The sequence below is a fragment of the Chenopodium quinoa genome, unplaced genomic scaffold (genome assembly GCF_001683475.1).
Source record: "Chenopodium quinoa cultivar QQ74 unplaced genomic scaffold, ASM168347v1, whole genome shotgun sequence".
Classification (NCBI taxonomy): domain Eukaryota; kingdom Viridiplantae; phylum Streptophyta; class Magnoliopsida; order Caryophyllales; family Amaranthaceae; genus Chenopodium; species Chenopodium quinoa.
The window spans coordinates 1,950,783-1,969,349 of NW_018742879.1; the positions used below are offsets into that span (position 1 = coordinate 1,950,783).

The 18,567-nt window shown below is 29.9% G+C and overlaps 1 long non-coding RNA gene across 3 annotated transcripts; it reads left to right on the forward strand.

Annotated features, from left to right (window-relative positions):
• Positions 1 to 542: 542 nt before the first annotated feature.
• LOC110726429 lies at positions 543 to 3,514 on the forward strand. 3 transcript variants are annotated; one of them, XR_002512367.1, is made up of 6 exons: positions 547 to 922; positions 1,891 to 2,160; positions 2,441 to 2,535; positions 2,628 to 2,736; positions 2,867 to 2,948; positions 3,299 to 3,514. It is a non-coding gene; the product is annotated as an uncharacterized LOC110726429 (long non-coding RNA). The 3 variants fall into 3 exon arrangements; XR_002512366.1 differs by having other exon boundaries at positions 543 to 922; positions 2,441 to 2,736; XR_002512368.1 differs by lacking the exon at positions 2,441 to 2,535 and having other exon boundaries at positions 553 to 922.
• The last annotated feature ends 15,053 nt before the right edge of the window (positions 3,515 to 18,567 follow it).

Genomic DNA, 18,567 nt, shown 5'->3' on the forward strand with positions numbered 1-18,567 from the left:
ATGCATGGTACATCCGGATTTTTAATTTTTTTTTAAAAGGCGGAATGAACATATAGGTTTTGTAATAAACATATAATATAGTTGTTTTGTAATAAACATATAGTTGTTTTGTAAAGAACATATAACTGTTTTTTAAAGAACATCCAACTTTATGTTCTTTTTGTGTATCTAAAGAACATCCGTAATATTAATAAAGAACATGATAATATAATGTAGTGAACATTATTTTTATTCACCCACCATAATCTAAAGACAAAATTTAAAGAACATTTCAAAATAAACAATGAACATTATGTCACAAATAAAAGTACATTATACTGACAATCAAAGAACATGGAGATAGAGGAATAATATTATTTAACAGTATGTTCTTTTCACTCTAGGTATATGTTCATTACATTTTAATAGCATGTTCTTTTCACTCACTAGTGAAAAAAATGCAATTAGCAGCAGCCCTATTAGCAACTGACGTTATATACGCTAGTTACTAAAACACTAATTGTAACTGACCAAAATAATGTCAGTTACAAATACTACATCATGCCATTTGTAACAGGCGTAGAAATGCCCGCTACTAACACTAGGTGAAATAAAAATTGACCAAAATAATTGTAACTTACCTAAAAGTGCCCGCTACTAAAGAACTAAAAGGTTGTTTATGTTGTAGTTTTCGCACAGCCTTACTCCATTTTCTCTCTCCTCTCTCACTCCTTTTCTTCGATATACCCGCCTCTCCATTTTCTCTCTCCTCCATTTTTTCGCACAGCCTCACTCAGCACCACTTTCGCTCTCCTCCATTTTCCCACAACTTCACTTCATTCTCCTCCATTTTTGCACAGCTTCGCTCTCCTCATAGTTTCTGTTCTTGAAGAAAAGGAGGTGGATAATGACAAGAAAACCCTAGATCCTGATGGTGTTGATGGTAAGAGCTGCTGGTGTCAAATTTTTAATAAAATTAACGTTTTTTGTTTGATTCAATTGTGTTAAGTTTGTTTCCCTTTTTTTTTTTTTTTTTTTTTTATAGAATTGTGTCGTTTCTCATGTTACTTCAATACGGGTGTAATGGTGATGGATCTACATCAATGGAGGGTGGGAAATTATCGAACTGAAAAGTAAAGAGAGATAATCGACTGAAGAAAACAACAACAATTAAACAAATAATGTCATCAAAATTACATGAAATTGAGTTGATCGTACTAGCAAGCAATGATGAGATTGTAGAATTAATTTGTAATCAATGATTTTTGGAGAGTTTTTACCTTAATCAGTTGTTTAGAGGAGTTTTTTCTAGAGAGAGAAAGAGGAAGTTTGTAGAGAGAGAAAGGGAAGATAATGGATTGAGAAAGAAGAAGAGCAAATGAGAGCAGAAATGCCAGAAATTTATAGTAGAGCTGACGAGTTGTAGTAGCTCTGTTTTCCCCAAGACAACAGGTTCTTTGCTCAATGATTAAAATCAATAAGCTTAAAATTGAGTAACTGGTTTAATTGTGTGATTGAATAATTTTCAATAAGCTGAATTTTTCATCTGCAAATGTTTCATTGGATTCACTGGCATTTTGTTAGTGTTTTTTTGTTTTTGTGGGAAAATGATTTAATTTTTGGTGGGTTTGTTGGGGTATTGAATTAATTTTTAGTAATGTTAGGTTGGTAAAAAAATTGGGGTTTAATTTTTCAAAGGTATGGTCTATGAATTTGCATTGTGTGCATATAACTTGAAATGCTGATGTTTTGACCATATGGGTTTGCCTTTAAGCTCATTATAAATCTTGGGTTTATTTCCTTTTTCTTAATTTTTTGTTCAATATTTGAGTAATGGATAAATTGGTGTATCTCATAGTTGTGTGCATACACTAATTTGAGATTTAAGCTATAATGTTCTGTCATTGGCAGGGATACTTTCGCTGTCGTGTAGGCGGTATGTTCTGTTACATAGGGTAGTGCTGAATGTGAGCTGACCTCCTTGGGCCATTTGCTAGTCAGGAGCCGAATTGGGTTGTTATTGCTTAATGTGTGCTTAATTATATGTCCATGGAGGCTATTTTGATCCAGATTTTGTGTTGTTTTTCAGAGTTAATTTTGGGTGGAATTGTACAGCCAGTTGAGGCCTATTTCAGAGTTAAGGCTTGGCAACGTTTTTCACGCTGCCAATATCATTTCCAGGTGGGTCTTTTCTTTGAAATCTTAATTCTTTTGAGTGACTGTGCTCCATGTCATTGATATACTGTTAACTTTGATATGTAATTTTTGATGATGAGAGGCTCACTTATACCTGTTTATATGTTACGTATTGGTTTTTTAGATTTTTTGCTTGATTACGGTCATTAGCCACTAAGCTAGAAGCTTCTGTTTTAATAGATGCACTGCAGTGTGTGTGTCATTCTTTGCTGGCTTTACTGCTTAGTGATTTATTCTAAAATACAATGTTTATGAATTTGGCTAGTGATGGATATGCTATGGCTTTCGCCCTAAAATACATTGTATTGCCAGCAGTGATTATGAGGGATTGTAAATGTTTGGGACGTTGCTACTAATCAGGTGGTATTAATAGTTCTAATAAGCTGTTTGTCCCATTAAGCTTGTTCTACATTCTAAGGCTACTGGTTTGGTTTTACTTTGACTTTTGTCAGTAATGCTAACTTCCCTGATAACGGGCTTGGAGCATGATAACGGGCTTGGAGTGTGGACTTTTCGCGTACTGAACCTTCACTGATGGAATCTGGTGGGGATGACTACAAGGTATATAAAGCTAACCTGTCTTTTGGACTACACTTTTGATGATACTGCATAATATGTATCTTACATACATAGGGCTTCTTTTCACAAGAAATTGAATGAAAGATATCTTACCAAAACCCTACGATTGCAGATACCCTAACTTGAAGAGATCTGATCTACAAGAGGGGTTCGGAAAGGTTAACAAGCAGACTGATAACTCCATCATTGAGCAGGTAAATATCAGTTTGGTTCCTTTTGTTTTTTCTCCGGATAATTAAATGATTTTATTGGGTGTAGATGGAATGCATCTTTTTGGAATTACCAAACTTTGTGAAATTACATTTGTTGTTGAGAAATTGCTTTTTCTTTTGTGACTAATTTCATCTTATTTAGTTAAGGTATATGTGGGTGTATGTATTGATGTTGTGTTGTTGGGTTTCATAGTAAAAATCATAGTATATTTCTCTCATTAAAACTCGAAAATCAAGTATCTAGGTTCTTTCTCCTTAGATTTTTGTGCGTTTTTTTTGTTGATTTTTAATTATGTTTAGATGAATATCTAATCTATTGTTGTTTATTGTAGTTTTTGAAGGAAAATGCATGGCTGATTTGGTTTATTTGAGTTGTTCGGTGCTGCTGCTCTTTGCTGCTTATAAATGTTGTTCCCGGGCGCTTTTGTTGTTGTGTTTCTGTAGAAGGCTTATAATTTTTTTTATTTGTAATTAATGTATACTGCATAATTAACATTAAATTTGTTATAAATAGTATATGATATAGTTTGTATATCAATTTCGCAAAATTGCAATTTTTTTTATTTAAAGAAATGACTATTCGCAACTGGCGTACTCCTATGCCAGCTGCTAATAGTTTTTTTTTTAAATATTTTTAAAAAAGGACTATTAGCAGCAGGCCTAGTACTACGCCAGCTGCAAATAAGCACTATTAGCAGCTGACCTAGTACTATGCCAGCTGCGAATAAACAGCAGCTGGCCTAGTATTACGCCAGCTGCGAATAAGTACTATTAGCAATTGGCCAATGCCATTTGCAAATAATATTCTCATGCAATAGCAGCCCCATGCGTCAATTGCTAAAAGTCACTTTTTGTAAATTGCTAATAGCGTTTTGCCCACTAGTGACTTTACGTATATGTTCATTACATTTTAATAATATGTTTTTTTCAATCTAGGTATATATTCATTACATTTTAATAATATGTTCTTTTCACTGTAACTATATGTTCATTACATTCAGGGACCCACTTTAGTTATGTTGGGTCATATGACACAGAATTATTTAAAAAAAAAAAATCAAAAGTAAAACTTGTGAAAGATCATCGGCCTACATTACATACTACTCGTCTAGACGTCTACTTCTACCTAGTACTCCGTAAGTAGTAACTAAAGAGTAAAGACTTCACATGAATATTACAGTAAAACATAAAAGTAAAATAAATAAATATAAATTTTAATGGAAAAAAGGAATTTTTTGTCAGACATTTTGTCTAATTGTCTCCCACTCTCCCTTCTAACCTCCTTACATCTTACTCCACAATTTAGTCTTTACAAAATACTCCCTTCGTTTTTTTTTTCTTTCTTCTTTTGCATCACTTAGAAATGAACAAAGTTTTAGGAGAGTAATATAATATTATGAGTAGGTGAATAAATTATTATACATTTGTAGTAAAAGTAAGATGTGGACCATGGAAGAGAGAGAAATGATAAAATAATTTGAGTAGGGTTTAAAGTACGAGAGAGAAATGATAAAATATAATATAAAGTTATTAAATATAGAAGTGATGCATTTAAAAAAAAACACCCATAAAAAGAAAGTGATACAAATAAAAAAAAATGGAAGGAGTTAAAAAAATAATAATAATAAACACCAAACATTCATGATTCAAGCGCAGCAAGTCACAGTTTTGGGCTTTCGGCACCACTGTTCGATCGATCCGCCGCGCCCGGCCTCCATACTGCCTCTGCGGCTCCGCTAACTACCCATTAACTACAAAACTTAGGTATTACTGACCCTAACTTACTAATTTAGAAATTTGTTTTGGGTATTATAATGAATAATGGGTGTTCTTGCTAACTATTTCCTTATTTTCTTATGTTAATTGTTTAAAAGCTTTATATTATTGTTGATTTGTTGTTCTTATTCAGCTTATAATGCTTATAAATTATTATTTAGAGGTATTGCTTTGAATCGACTATTTGTTACATTCACAATTAGGGTTTTAAATTGATTAATTATTGTATAAATTGTGTAGTTGACTGGTTGTTATCGAAAATTCTATTGAGAATAGTAACTCAAAGTTGCATTGTTATTGTAAATTTTTATCAAATTAAAACATGAAAATTCCTGGAGAGCAATTTTTGTAATAAGTTTAATTACCTTTTTTATTCGTTGTAATATAAATTTGTTTTACTTTATGAAAATGAACCTTTTTATGTATATATATACTTCATATATATGGTTTATTTTTAAAGCTTTGGTTATTGCTTAATATATTATATGCGGTCGTTGGATGATGGGACAACCTATTAATCTAATCTTGAATCTGCCACTGATTACATTTCTGTAATATGTTCTTTCCGCTTATTTTTTTAAAAAATGAAACGTGCATGGTACATACGCCTCTATGATCCAGGCATTGAACGAAGTAAACCCATGATTTGCTCTCTCTTCTGCGTTGGAAGCTGGTTTCTCTAAGGTAATTTGGAGGTGGACTGCCTAATTCTCTACAACAAGCTGAAGAACAGAACTCGTGATTGCAACGCTCTGGGGATTATTTTGAATGATATATATTTTCTTGATAGTTTGTGTATTAGCCTGGAATTCTCGTTTGTGAGAAGAACAGGTAATAGAGTTGCCCATATTCTTGCAAACTCAAGTAGAGATTTTGAGGGTACGATGTGGACTGATTAGATCCCCCCCATGGTGTTTGCTGCTGTTGCTTTTGATGCTTTCTAATTTTATAAATTCTAGTTACTTCCTGTAAAACAAACAAAAAAATAAAAAAAAAATAAAAAAAAATAAAAATAAAAACAAATTATTACTAATTGAATTATCTTCTTCTTTTTTTTTTTTTTTTTTTTTTTTTTTTTTTTTTTAATTTTTCCTATGGGATTAATAGTTTGATTTATAAACCGTACATTGCACAGGCACTATGTTAGTTATTATAACTAAAAATGAATGGAATACTTTGTTTTGGACTTTTGGACTTTGGTTGGCGAGTAGGGTGCAGTCAAAAGAGAAATGGATAAGGATTTTCCTGGAGATAATTTATTGAAAATTATTGTGCTCATACGCAGTTACGCACCTTACCAACCCTAAACTTACGGGTTAGGCCACTTAGGCGTATTCTTTGTATCAGTTGTAGGCTTGTAGCTAGGCGGCAGTCCAATTTTAGTTAATTGTGGCTCTAGCCTTGTTTTAATTTTTATTTTTTCTTTGAGGGAAAAAGCAACTAAAGCTTGCCTTAGTATCAAGTTACGAGTATTATATAAACTTTCTTTATTCTTTATATGATAAAAAAAGAAAAATTTGTTAAGAATAAGCAAATTTTTGCTCGGTCTTTCAAAAATAAGCAAACTTTTTGATAAATTCATAATAAGTTGACCTTTATGGGGTACTAGATGGAAGCCCGTGCGATGCACGGTTTTTTCATCTAAGATTTTTAATTATTTGATTTATTGTATTTAATAATTACAGACAAAATTACAAAAGTTTAATACTTTTTTACTATAATTTATAATGAATTTATTAAATATAAATAAATTGTAAATATGAGATTTTTTCCATTATATAAAATCTTTAATGTGAAATGATAAATTTTTAATAATTTAAATCCTTAATCATTATTACTACATCAATGGATAAATTGAACGGTGAAATGTTAGCCAAACTGAAATTGATATAAATTAAATCTTTACATATATAAAATAAATCAATATATTTACCAATAAATAAAAAATTGTTCCGATATAAAATCAAATCTATGCATTGGAATTTTTTCATCATCTCCAAAAATAACCAAAGCCATCCATATATTAAGTGTACAACATCTAATCGTATGCCATTATATAAACAAATAATCGTTAAGTATCCTAAATAAATACAATGTAACTTATAATTACAAATATAAATTCAAACATAAGATTTTAAAAATTATCCGGACATTGATGACCTAAAACTAACACAAAATTACTAACACAAAATTCGCTTGATGGGGTTTTGTATTGATACGAAATTTTATTTGTGTCGTATGATGTGTTAGATCTGCATGTAAAAAAACATTCTGTAAATAAAACATAAACATATAATCGTTGAGTATCTCAAATTAATACAATGTAAGTAATAATTAGAAATACTAATAAAAACATAGGATTTTAAAAATTAAGCTAAAATTACCCGGCCATTGATGACCAAAAATTAACACAAAATTACTAACACAAAATTCGCTTGATGGGATTTTTTATTGATACGAAATTTTGTTTGTGTCGTATGATGTTCAATTTATAATGGTAGGTATCACAAATTTTAATTTAATTATAATTAACGAACTATTTGTATTTCTTATCATAAATACTATCAAAATTTATCTAAATTAATAAATTTATCTTTTCCTATATTTTTACTTTATATTTTTTCATTAAATAATTTAATTCGTGGATTATAATCTACGTGGCATTAAAATTTTAGATATATCAAATCTAATTCGTTACTTTTATCTAGGTGGCGACATAATTTTTTAATTTAAAAATAAAATACAAATCTTTCTTCTTATTGGTCGAAATAAGTATATTTCTTACGTGGCGCTCCGAATGCTCTCCAAAAATGCCTACTTTATTTATATGTATTAGATATTAGATTTTATCAAAACAAGTCATGACCTGTTTATTTTAAAGGTAACCGGTTGTTTGGGTTGCTTATGACATATGTCATTATGTGGTTGGTTGTTTTTTTTAAAAAAAATTAATTAAAATTTATTATTTTAATTAATTTTTAAATTTTGTAAATATTCTTTTTAAGGAAAAAAACCCTTAATTTTTAGATACCCCCACTACAAGCAGCCCCTCTCCTCGCCCTTGCCCCGTTAGCCATCGTCAACACCTCCCTGAGCATCGAAATCATCTCCACCTCCCATCCCCACCACTGAAATCACCACCCCTCCCACCTCCACCCTCAAAATCCCCACTGAATCCACCACCCCTTGCCTTCCCCACCACCAAAACTACCAATCTACCATCGCATCACATCCCCGCAATCAAAGTCGCAAATCTGCATAACAACAACAACGAGGTGGGTGTTGGGTTTCGAGGTGGATATGGTAATATTCTGGTGGTTAGGGTGGGGAATCGAGGTGTGTGGTGGTTTTTGGGAGGGTTTCTGTTAAATGGAGTTTCGGGGTGGGGTGGTTCAGGTGGGTTTCGGGTTTTATGCACGGGCCGGCATTTAAGGAGGGGAAGGAAGGTCGACCGTCGATGCTCAGGGACCAGGTGAGGCCAAAGAAGATGTGAGTGGAGCGCTGGTATATGGTGGGTTTTTGTTTTTTTTTTAAAAAATACAATTTAATTAATTATCAATTATAAAATAATAAAATTTATTAGAATTAGGAAAAAAAAAAGGTGACCTGTTTGGTAGGTTGTAGGTCATCTAACTCATTTAAAGATAATACCCCATAAAGGTCAACTTATTATGAGTTAATCGAAAGGTTTGCTTATTTTAGGAAGATCGAGCAAAGGTTTGCTTATTTTTGACAAATTTTCCATAAAAAAAATGACTTTCATTATTAAAACTTTATGGTTTACAAAAGTATACTCCATATTATTCAATTCCCTCTAACCCTAAATATATTGATCAACAATCGTCTTTTGATACAACGTAGAAAAATAGTGTCATTTATATAACTTGTACTAATATGATTATGTAACAGACACAAAATGCATATCCACTGTATTTAAGAGGTTACTCCCTCCGTTTTTAAATACTTGCTCCATTTCTCCATGCGCGGAGTTTTAGAAGAAATTGGAAAAAGTAATAAAATATGGAGGTAGTGAGGTAAATGGAATAATAAAAAATTATAAAAAGCAAAAATAGTTGTGAGAATTGGAAGAGAGAGAATATGAAATTAATAAAATATGATTTATGTTGGGTCCACTAGTTGAGAGAAATGAATTAAATATTGTAAAAACTTGCCAAATAAGGAAATGAAACAAGTATTTAAAAACGGTCGAAAATGAAAAGTGAAGCAAGTATTTAAAAACGGAGGGAGTATTTAAGAAGTTACAAACAAAATAAGAATTTTCGTAGCCAAAAAAAAAATCGACACCTTAAGTCTATAACCCCCTTCTCCTAGGGTGACAAGGTTGGGCTATGATCAAACAAAAGTCTTTCCCCGTCACAAATAAAATGTGAAATGACAAGCTAGTCAATCTACAACGAGTATCACGTACTTTCCTCCTCGAATCGCATCTAAATAAAGTTGTACTTAACGTAATTTTTGTCAAACAAGGAATAACAAACATTTACATAAAATATTCATCATTTCAGATATTTGCCATCTTGTGCATATTCATTAATATGGTTGAAGTGTGTATGCATAAGGAACTAATGATTTGATAGCATTTTACTAAATGTGGGCAAAGAACAAAAACATAAAATTATGATGAAACTTCATTTAAGTTACCCTAGCTAAGTGGCTAATTAAATTAAGTGTTATGAATGAGAATTGTAAAAGTAAAAAAGGATGTAAATTATAACATTAATATGATACGCATTAATATGATACGTGGGTTTCTAAAATTCTGAATTTGATATTAATTTAAGAAACATATACGCTTATACGTATATATAATGAGTCTTAATCTATATTAAGAATAACATATACCTAAGCACGGAATGTATTTCCGTACAACATTTGCTTCAAAAAAATGAAAAGAAAATAAAAAATTGAAAGTTGATTTTCATTTGTATGAGAGTGGATACAAAAGTTTTCATAATCAAAATTCAAAACGAATGAAAATAACTCTTAGAAGGTAGGTTAATTGTAACTTTCAATATTTATGATTTGAAAATTTAATTTGTGTATGTTATCATACGGTTCAAATTTTTAGAGATCAGTTTTGTATTAGTGTTCAGAGATATATCAAAACATTCATGCATGATAATACAGTGGCTCACCTTGTAGCTTGGTGGGATACTGGGGTAAATGTGGAAGTTGTACATTTTTCGCCATTCTCCCGAAGCATTACAACTTTGGCGGAGTTGGACATTACTTAATAATATGGCTCTATCTCGTTTTTTCAAAAAAAAAAAAAAAAAAGAAAAAAAAAACACAAACAATAGGTTGTATCTTGATTAGTACTCATACAATAAATGGTATTGCCAAGATTCATCAGATAAATCCAAGGCGATTCAATAATAGAATCATGTAGCAAGCGAATTGTAGGAATGCCGAATTGGATTGATTGGTAGGTTAAAACCTCTAGAATTTACTAATGCTCAAAACGATTCTTCTACGAATTGGAATTATTGAATTAACACGAATCATCCAATAGTTGTATAGTTTTTTTTTTTTTTTTTTTTTTTTGGCTGTCTGTTTGTTTGTTTTGTTTGTACGTGTGTTAATTGGAAGTTTGGAACAACTTTTTGGGTGATTTTTTATTTTTTGTAACTGTAAAAAAAAAAATTGAGCATTGTTGCAAATATATATTATGTTGAATCTATTAACTATTAATTTTAAATAAGAGATATAATTATATATTACTTCATAACTAATGCATATAAGCTAGAGTCTCCTCTCTTCTAGGGTTTCTCCGTATTCTTGGCCGTTTAGGCCGAAAATAGTCTAATTTCTTCGGACTATTTCCGACTCTTTTCCCTTAATTTTCTTTTGTATGCAATTTAAGTTTCAATAAATCTATACGAGTAGTGTAGATATTTGTCCGTCTCCCTATGGTGGAGTCGTTAGTTTTTGTTAGTTTAGTTGTTTGTTTATGTTTAGGGTTTATAAAAAAGGTAATCATATTTTGCCTTATAATCAGTTTGTCGGTAAAGATTTGTTCGGGATTGCAACGGTTGTCAAGTTTTCAAATGTGTTCAAGTGAATCAGATGAAAATCATCTTTACGGCTACAACAAATCGTTAGACCGTCTCTCTGAAAAAGGATGTATATTTCAGCGATGTGTGCGAGAGATGTACCACAATGCAAGATCTATTCAACGATCGTAGCTTTGATGAAGGAAACCCTAATTTGATTCAATTTTATGTATTTGTTAATATAGATTTCATTTGTAGATGTCGTATGACTTTTTATTAATGAATTGATTTGTTTCAAAAAAAAAAACATCTATTAACTATTACTAAAATAGGAAATTGTTGACATCATCATATCCCCAAACTGTATATGTGTCGCTTTCTCAAAAAAAAAAAAAAAATTCCCGCCTAATGCACTTATGATGTCATATATATATTTTAGGTTTTTTAAAATCATTTTCATTTCAATCTTTTGACTGTGTCAATAAATAATAATTGTTTTTTGGTTGGAATAAATAAATTGATATTGAGCTAAAACCTTTAAGGTAACTACGAATATTTTTTTTTATTATTATTTTTATCTTTTTAAGGTTTTAATGTTATTTTGTGTATGTGTGTGTTTTTCCTTTTTACTAAGGATTGTGCAAGCAACCTAACTATGAATTCATGTACTAATAATATGGATGTTTGTTATACAAAAATGAATTAATGTTGTCGGTAAATATTTTCATTGTTTTGTATTACCAAGGTGCATCGATTTATTTAAATTACAAGTATTTTAATTTGTATTTCGAACTCTTAGATGACATATAAATTCATATGCATATGGTTTGATTAGATCAGATTGGTCGGCTTTTATTTTTATATTTTGTTACTTATGTAATTTATGATGATAGATATGTTTTTTTATGATCTAATTTATAAATATGTCCGGAGAAATAAATAACAGAAATAAGGGTTTGTTTGACATTGTTTTTTGTTTTTTTGAAAACTAAAAATCAAAACCAGAAAACAAGAAAAAGGTGTTTTCACTTTTTTGTTGTCAGTTTTCAAAATTATCATGATTTTAATAAGTTTGATTAATGTTTGATTCATTATAGGATATATATCATATAATTTGGAAAACAAAAAACCAAAAAACAGAAAATCACAGTGATACCAAACGAACCCTAAGTTATTTCATTCCAATAATTTTTTTAATCCGTGCATCGCACGAGCCTAATCTAGTGTTATTTTCCAAATTAAAGGGATATTTTAAACTATGGCTTTAGAATATTCCAAAAAAAAAAAACCCATAAATGAATTAAAAAAAAACAAAAAATATATAAATAAAAAAACCTAAAAAAAAGAAATGTTAACGCACAACTCTCGAATTTATACATTTGCTTCTAAATTCGTCATTCAGTACGTACACACATAAAGCCAATGCAAGGAAGCAAACAAATGTTAACGCAACCCCTTCCCTAATTCAACATTAATAATACTTATCAGGTAAGTTAAGATAAGATCTCAATGGTAATTAAGTTATGGTGCGCTAATATACGGAATATATTAGTCCAATAATTATATTTATAAAATATTAATTAATTTATATACTAGTACGGAAGTACCATCTGGCATCTGCCCATTATCAGTTATTAACTTATTATTATGGAGGAATGTCAATAATCTCTGAATTAACCTACTACTGTTTAGAGTAATTGCCGGTGAACCATGAAGAATAATGATGGTTTTGTTTTATCCTTTAATGTGGAAAGAATTGCAAATAAATAATTCAACTCTATAATTTATTAATCTAATTTTATTTAGATACATTGACCAATTATGCCGTTATTTGTGGAAATAAGATTACCATTTACATTATATATTCAAAAATTATTTACAACATGATGATGATGTGCATAATATAATTTAATATATTTAGTACGAGTAATTATCAGTTTGAATTGATGAAATGTTCAAGGAGGGAACAAGGAAGGATACACATTTAATTCTCATCTAAATTCAGAACTTTTGGGAACGGATGGAAACACCGAAACACATGATTAGTTGTTTAGTATTTCTTACATACTTGTATATTATAGGCCTTGTTCACTTCACCTTAAAAAAAAAAAAATATTTAGTAAAAATAATTTTACTTTAATAAATATAAGCTCACTTTAATGACAATAATTTCAATTCAGATTAGTCTCTTATGTGAGTGGTTTAGCTTTTCCTAGGAAACTAAATAATATGTGCAAATTTTTTTTGTAACAACAACTTTTATTTGTGATTATTTGTCCAGTTTTCAACTAATGTATCTTTCATAAAGTTGTCTATGCTTCCTATGCTAGTAAGGCCCTACTCTCTTAATAATATTTTTGTTGAATTGAAATTAAATTATCTATATTTACTTTTTTTTTTTGAGAAAATTATCTATATTTACTTAATTGAAATTAAATTATTTTTATTGAGCATAAATTATTTTTTTATTATATTTATTTTTAAATTTACTAATATAGTGATTAAAACTTATTTTTAATAAAATAAACTTAGGCTCTGTTTTCTTCAACTTATTATTCAATTAATATTCTGTAAAATAATTTCAGTTGAGCAAAAAAAAGTTCAGTTCAATAAAAGTAAACTTTAATCTATATCTTTAAAGAGAAAATATTTAATTGAGTCATTAAAAACAAGTTTAATTAGTTATCTAATTTAAATTCAGTATAAATAATTTCAGTTCAACAAAAAAGGTGACAAGAAATGGGCCTTATATTTCTAAACTTAACTTATTTGTAGTGAATTAAAATTATTTTTTGTAATTTAGGCCTTGTTCTCTTAACCTTATTTTTGCTAGACTGAAATATTTTTACTCAAATTAGATTATTTTATCTAATTTTTTTTAAATCTTATTTTATTGATTCTTTATTTGTTATATTTATTCATTAATTTTAGTTTTACTAAATTAAATTTGCTGAAATTAAATTAATTTTATTAAACATAAATTATTTTTTAGTGAATTATTTGCATTAGGTGAAGAGAACAAGACATTAGTTAGTAAATTGTGCACTATATACGTCTTTGTCACTAAGGAACTCCTTTTTAAGTTTTCGCTCCGCATCCAAGAATGTCTGAGATAGCACTGTTTGTGAAATGAACTCTCTATCCTAATTAAAGATGTGCCCTAGACTCGTATTTAACAACTTGCTTTCCGATTCTCAACCAAAATACTATTATTATTGTTTCTTCATGTTTTTTTAATGATAATGTAGCATTATTTCCCACTATATTTTTCTATTAGGAAGTTTCTTTGGAAATATCATCTTGTCTTATTTAAAAAGTGGACCCTACTGCATTATATCTTTAATTGTATGACATTATTATGTCAAATTAAGAACTAATTAAATTTAGACGAAATATGTAGATATGGACCAACGATAGTAAAATATAAATTTGACTAATTCGAATCTTCATTATTTTGTTTAATATAAACTTTTAGGTTTGATTATTGATTAGGTTGGAGATAACAACACTGGTGACAAGTGTATCCATGTCTCATATCTCCAAGCATTGTGGGCTTGACAAAGACGGCCGCATGATGCTTTTGTAGGTGTTGATCATCCTTTAAGTTTAGAATTGGTATGTATGCATTGGTATGTAATACAATATTAAGAACATATTGCTATATCTCATCCTTCCCTCACTAGCTATGACTTGGCACTACATGAGTATTGACATGAAAAGTCCATAAAAAACGTAAATAACTTATCATCTAAGCTTTATTACTATTTGTGTCTATTTAACAATCCTAACAATAATTCCCTTATATTCCTACTCTCTCCGTTTTTTTTACTTACAATACAGCTTTGTGGCACACACTTTGAAGTCGAGATTATATAACATAAACGAATAAATTATTCAAAATAATTTTTACATGTGATACCTAACCCTACATCCTCATGTTAAAATAATAATAATAATAATTATTATTATTATTATTATTATAAAAAAATAAATAACAAAAACCTACAAAGTCAATCGATTTACAAGAAATTAGTGGGTAGCCGAGATACAATCTGGGCCCCCACCCCTCTAAATATTGCAAATCCGATCCTGTTGAAGATGTGAGCAGCTGCACGAGCACCAATATCCTGAGTCCTAGCGAACGCCTGAACCTGCTTTAGCAACGCAACAACATCCTTCTCTAATTCCCCCAATGAAGAAAAGGAGAAAGGAAGAAAACCATAGCCAATAGCCTTGCAACGCGCCCCATACTTGTCCCACTTCCGCTGAGCCGCAACCGACACAACACGACCAGGAACGAAGGCAGACAACCCATATTGTATTAAAGGAGAAGACCCTGTCAAGTCAACACATACATCAAGGCCTCTGTCCCAAGAATAAAGCAACACATCTGCAGGTTGAAGAGTCCCATCTTTCCCTCCAGTCAACCCAATGTTAACCTCCTTTCTTGCTGAAATCCCAGACCGAAAACAAATATCAACCAGGGCATCACGAACAACGTTATGCCGATGTCTAATACCCACCATCTCAGCACAAGACACTGCATGATCCCCATAAATATCCCCATCAAAAACCCTTGAGCAAGCAGAACATGATGTCGAAATGGAGAATAAAGGAACACCCAACCGATAGCATTAATAATAATAATAATAATAATAATAATAATAATAATAATAATAATAATAATAATAATAATAATAATAATAATAATAATATTATTATTATTATTATTATTATTATTATTATTATTATTATTATTATTATTATTATTATTATTATTATTATAAAATCACTCGTTTACCTGTTTACCACCTTCATTAATCATCTTCTAAAACCGTGTGCCTAAAAGATGTGTTGCAAGTAAAAAAAACAGAGGAAGTATTTAGTATGGAGTAATAATTAATTAACTTATATACGCACTAATACTCCACCATTATTATTTTTCGTTATATGGTATAGGGGTGAGCATGAGTCGGGTACCCGAACCGTTAACACTATCGGTTCGAGTAACCGATAACCAATAATACTAAAAATGATATCCATGAACCGAACAGATAAGTTCGGTACCCGAACTTCAAGTACCCGAATATTCGGATAGGTTATCGAGTAACCAATATGATATCCAATAATGAAAATGAAGACTTAATAATTTAGTCATTATGATATCATTCATCACTAGTTAACAACAATACCTCACGATCTTGACCAAATTACAAATAATATTACTAATCATTCAAATTATAAAGTGATTTTGAAGTAAAGTAAGAGTTTAGATTTTCGATAAATAGATTTAACTGGGAAAAAAAAAAAGAAAAAATTGCTTATCGGATCGGATTGGGTAACCGTTAATTTTAAAATGATACCAAATAAACCGATAACAACTTATCTGATCGGGTACCCGAACCGTTATGGTTATCGGATCGGGTACCCTAATTTTGGGATCGGTTACGTTTCAGTTTTTCGATTTTTCGGATAGTTTTACTCAGCCCTGATATGGTATAATTAATTTTATATTTTAACTACCATATATATATGAAGTATCTCTTTAGAGTTTGGTTCATGCAATAATTTAAATTCGTTGTTATTATAGTATCAAACTACTATATCTCCAACTATCTAAAGATATATACTAATAAATGAAAGTTGTAATGTTATATTGTAACTACTCGTGACACGTTCGGGCCAAAAGCTAATTTATGGTAAACTACGTAATTATACCTTATTCTATTCACCTTATTCAAATTAGCACGACTTAATACACGAGATGCATGCTTGATTTTTCGAATGCATGTATTATTATTAAGAAATTCAAATTTAATATTCTAGCAAAAATAACCGAGCTAGGCAAGTATGATTAATTGATCTTAAGAAAATAGTATATAAATTCAATATATAGTATGAAATTTGTCAAATAATGGCTTAAAAAGTAAATGATGAAGTAAAAAAATATACGGATATGAAGAATCAAATTATTAAAATCAAATTTTACCGATTCCTCCGTTATATATGCTCTTTAGAGTTACTTATTCTACTGTTTTTTACTGATCAAGTGAATTTTTGTAAAAATAAACTATTCATCTTATTTTTACTGAAGTGATTTTTCTTAAAATTCAAATTATTAATCTTATTTTTGCTGAAGTGAATTTTTTTTAAAAATAAACTTAACTTAGTTTGAATTAAATTTATTTTTAGAACCATTTCTCTTCACTTATTTTCTGCTGAATTGAAATTATTTTTACTGAATTGAAATTATTTTTGATGAACTTAAATCAATTTTGCTGAACTGAAATTAATTTTTACTAAATTAAAATTATTTTTACTGATTAAAGTAAAATAGAGAATCAGTAAAATAAGTTTTTAAATAACTTTAGTTCAGTAAAATTAATTCAGTTTTGTAAATAATTTTAATTATTTTTGCTGAACTTTAATTGTTTTTACTGAACTGATATTATTCTTACTAAACTAAATTATTTTTTTACAAATTTTCTATTAAATTTCTTCTTTAAAGTTACTGTTTTTTGCTGAACTGAAATTATTTTTTCTGAATTGAAATTATTTTTACTGAACTGAACTTATTTTTAGTGAACGAAAATTATTTTTGCTAAATTGAAATTATTGTTACTAATTTTTTTTTTTTTTTAAGGTGAAGTGAACAGGGGCTAAGTAGTTTAACCATAAAGAATTTGATTGAACCAATCTTCACTAAAATAAGTTAAAATAAAGTGAAGATAACAAAATCATAATTTAAACTTAAGTTTTTCCAAATGTAATACTTTTTTTTAAAAAAAGATGTAGTAGAAGTATACATTCACACATACATTAACTCAATTCGATGTTGTTTTATCTACTTTGTAATTGTTAGTGATAGTTGGCAGCTTGTTGCCACGATAGCATTAGTTTGCTATAAATTAATTGCATTCTATTGTAACAGAATTTAGAAGGTTCTAGTGTAGGTTGAAAAACTGTAAAATCAGAAATAAAGATTGAATGTGGGCCGATTTTCTTAATGTATGTAAAACGTCGTGACGTGTTAGAAACAATGTCTTAGAAGCAAAATTTGCCCCGACTATGGTGCAATCGGAGATGGCATTGCCCCCCAAGATTTCACACAGTGATCTTCCTTAATGTGCACTCAAAAAGAGAGATTAGGAACTCACAAAATGCTCAGAACAACTGTGGAGGAAAACCGAAAACAAAAGAGGAAGAAGATGAAAGAATTTCCGTGTTCTCAAAAAGCCACAAAAATACCAGTTTTTAAAGAAGAAGAAAACCGTAACTGCTGGAGATAATCAAGCCACGGAAATAATCTTGGAGGAAAATCAGCGAACAGTTACAACGTTTAAAAGATCGAGTCAAACGTTGTTGTTGACTTCGTAACTGAACAATCTCATAAAAACTGGAATGTCAGTTACGACTTAGCCCAAAAAGGTAGACACACCACACTGCGCACGTGCCACGAACACGAACCGGCCGGACAGCGGCGCGTGGGGATGCCCCCTTCTAGCCCACAACAATAGGGAACGCACTTCAAATATCAAAGTATGAACACACATATTTAAACTAAGTAAAATATACTTTTCTCACCAATGTGGGACTAAAACCCCTCTTCTCCCAATATATAAAACAAGTAAAGCTTCCTTATCCCACCAATGTGGGACAAAGGGTTTTCCTCCAAAACAACAAAAAACTTTCCTTAGCATTTATTTCCAACATCTAGTTCCTTAATTGCTTATGTTATAAATAGGCTTAGCTCTTGTAAGATTATTCATTCACAAGATATCTTACAATGAATCTCTCTGATTCTATATAGC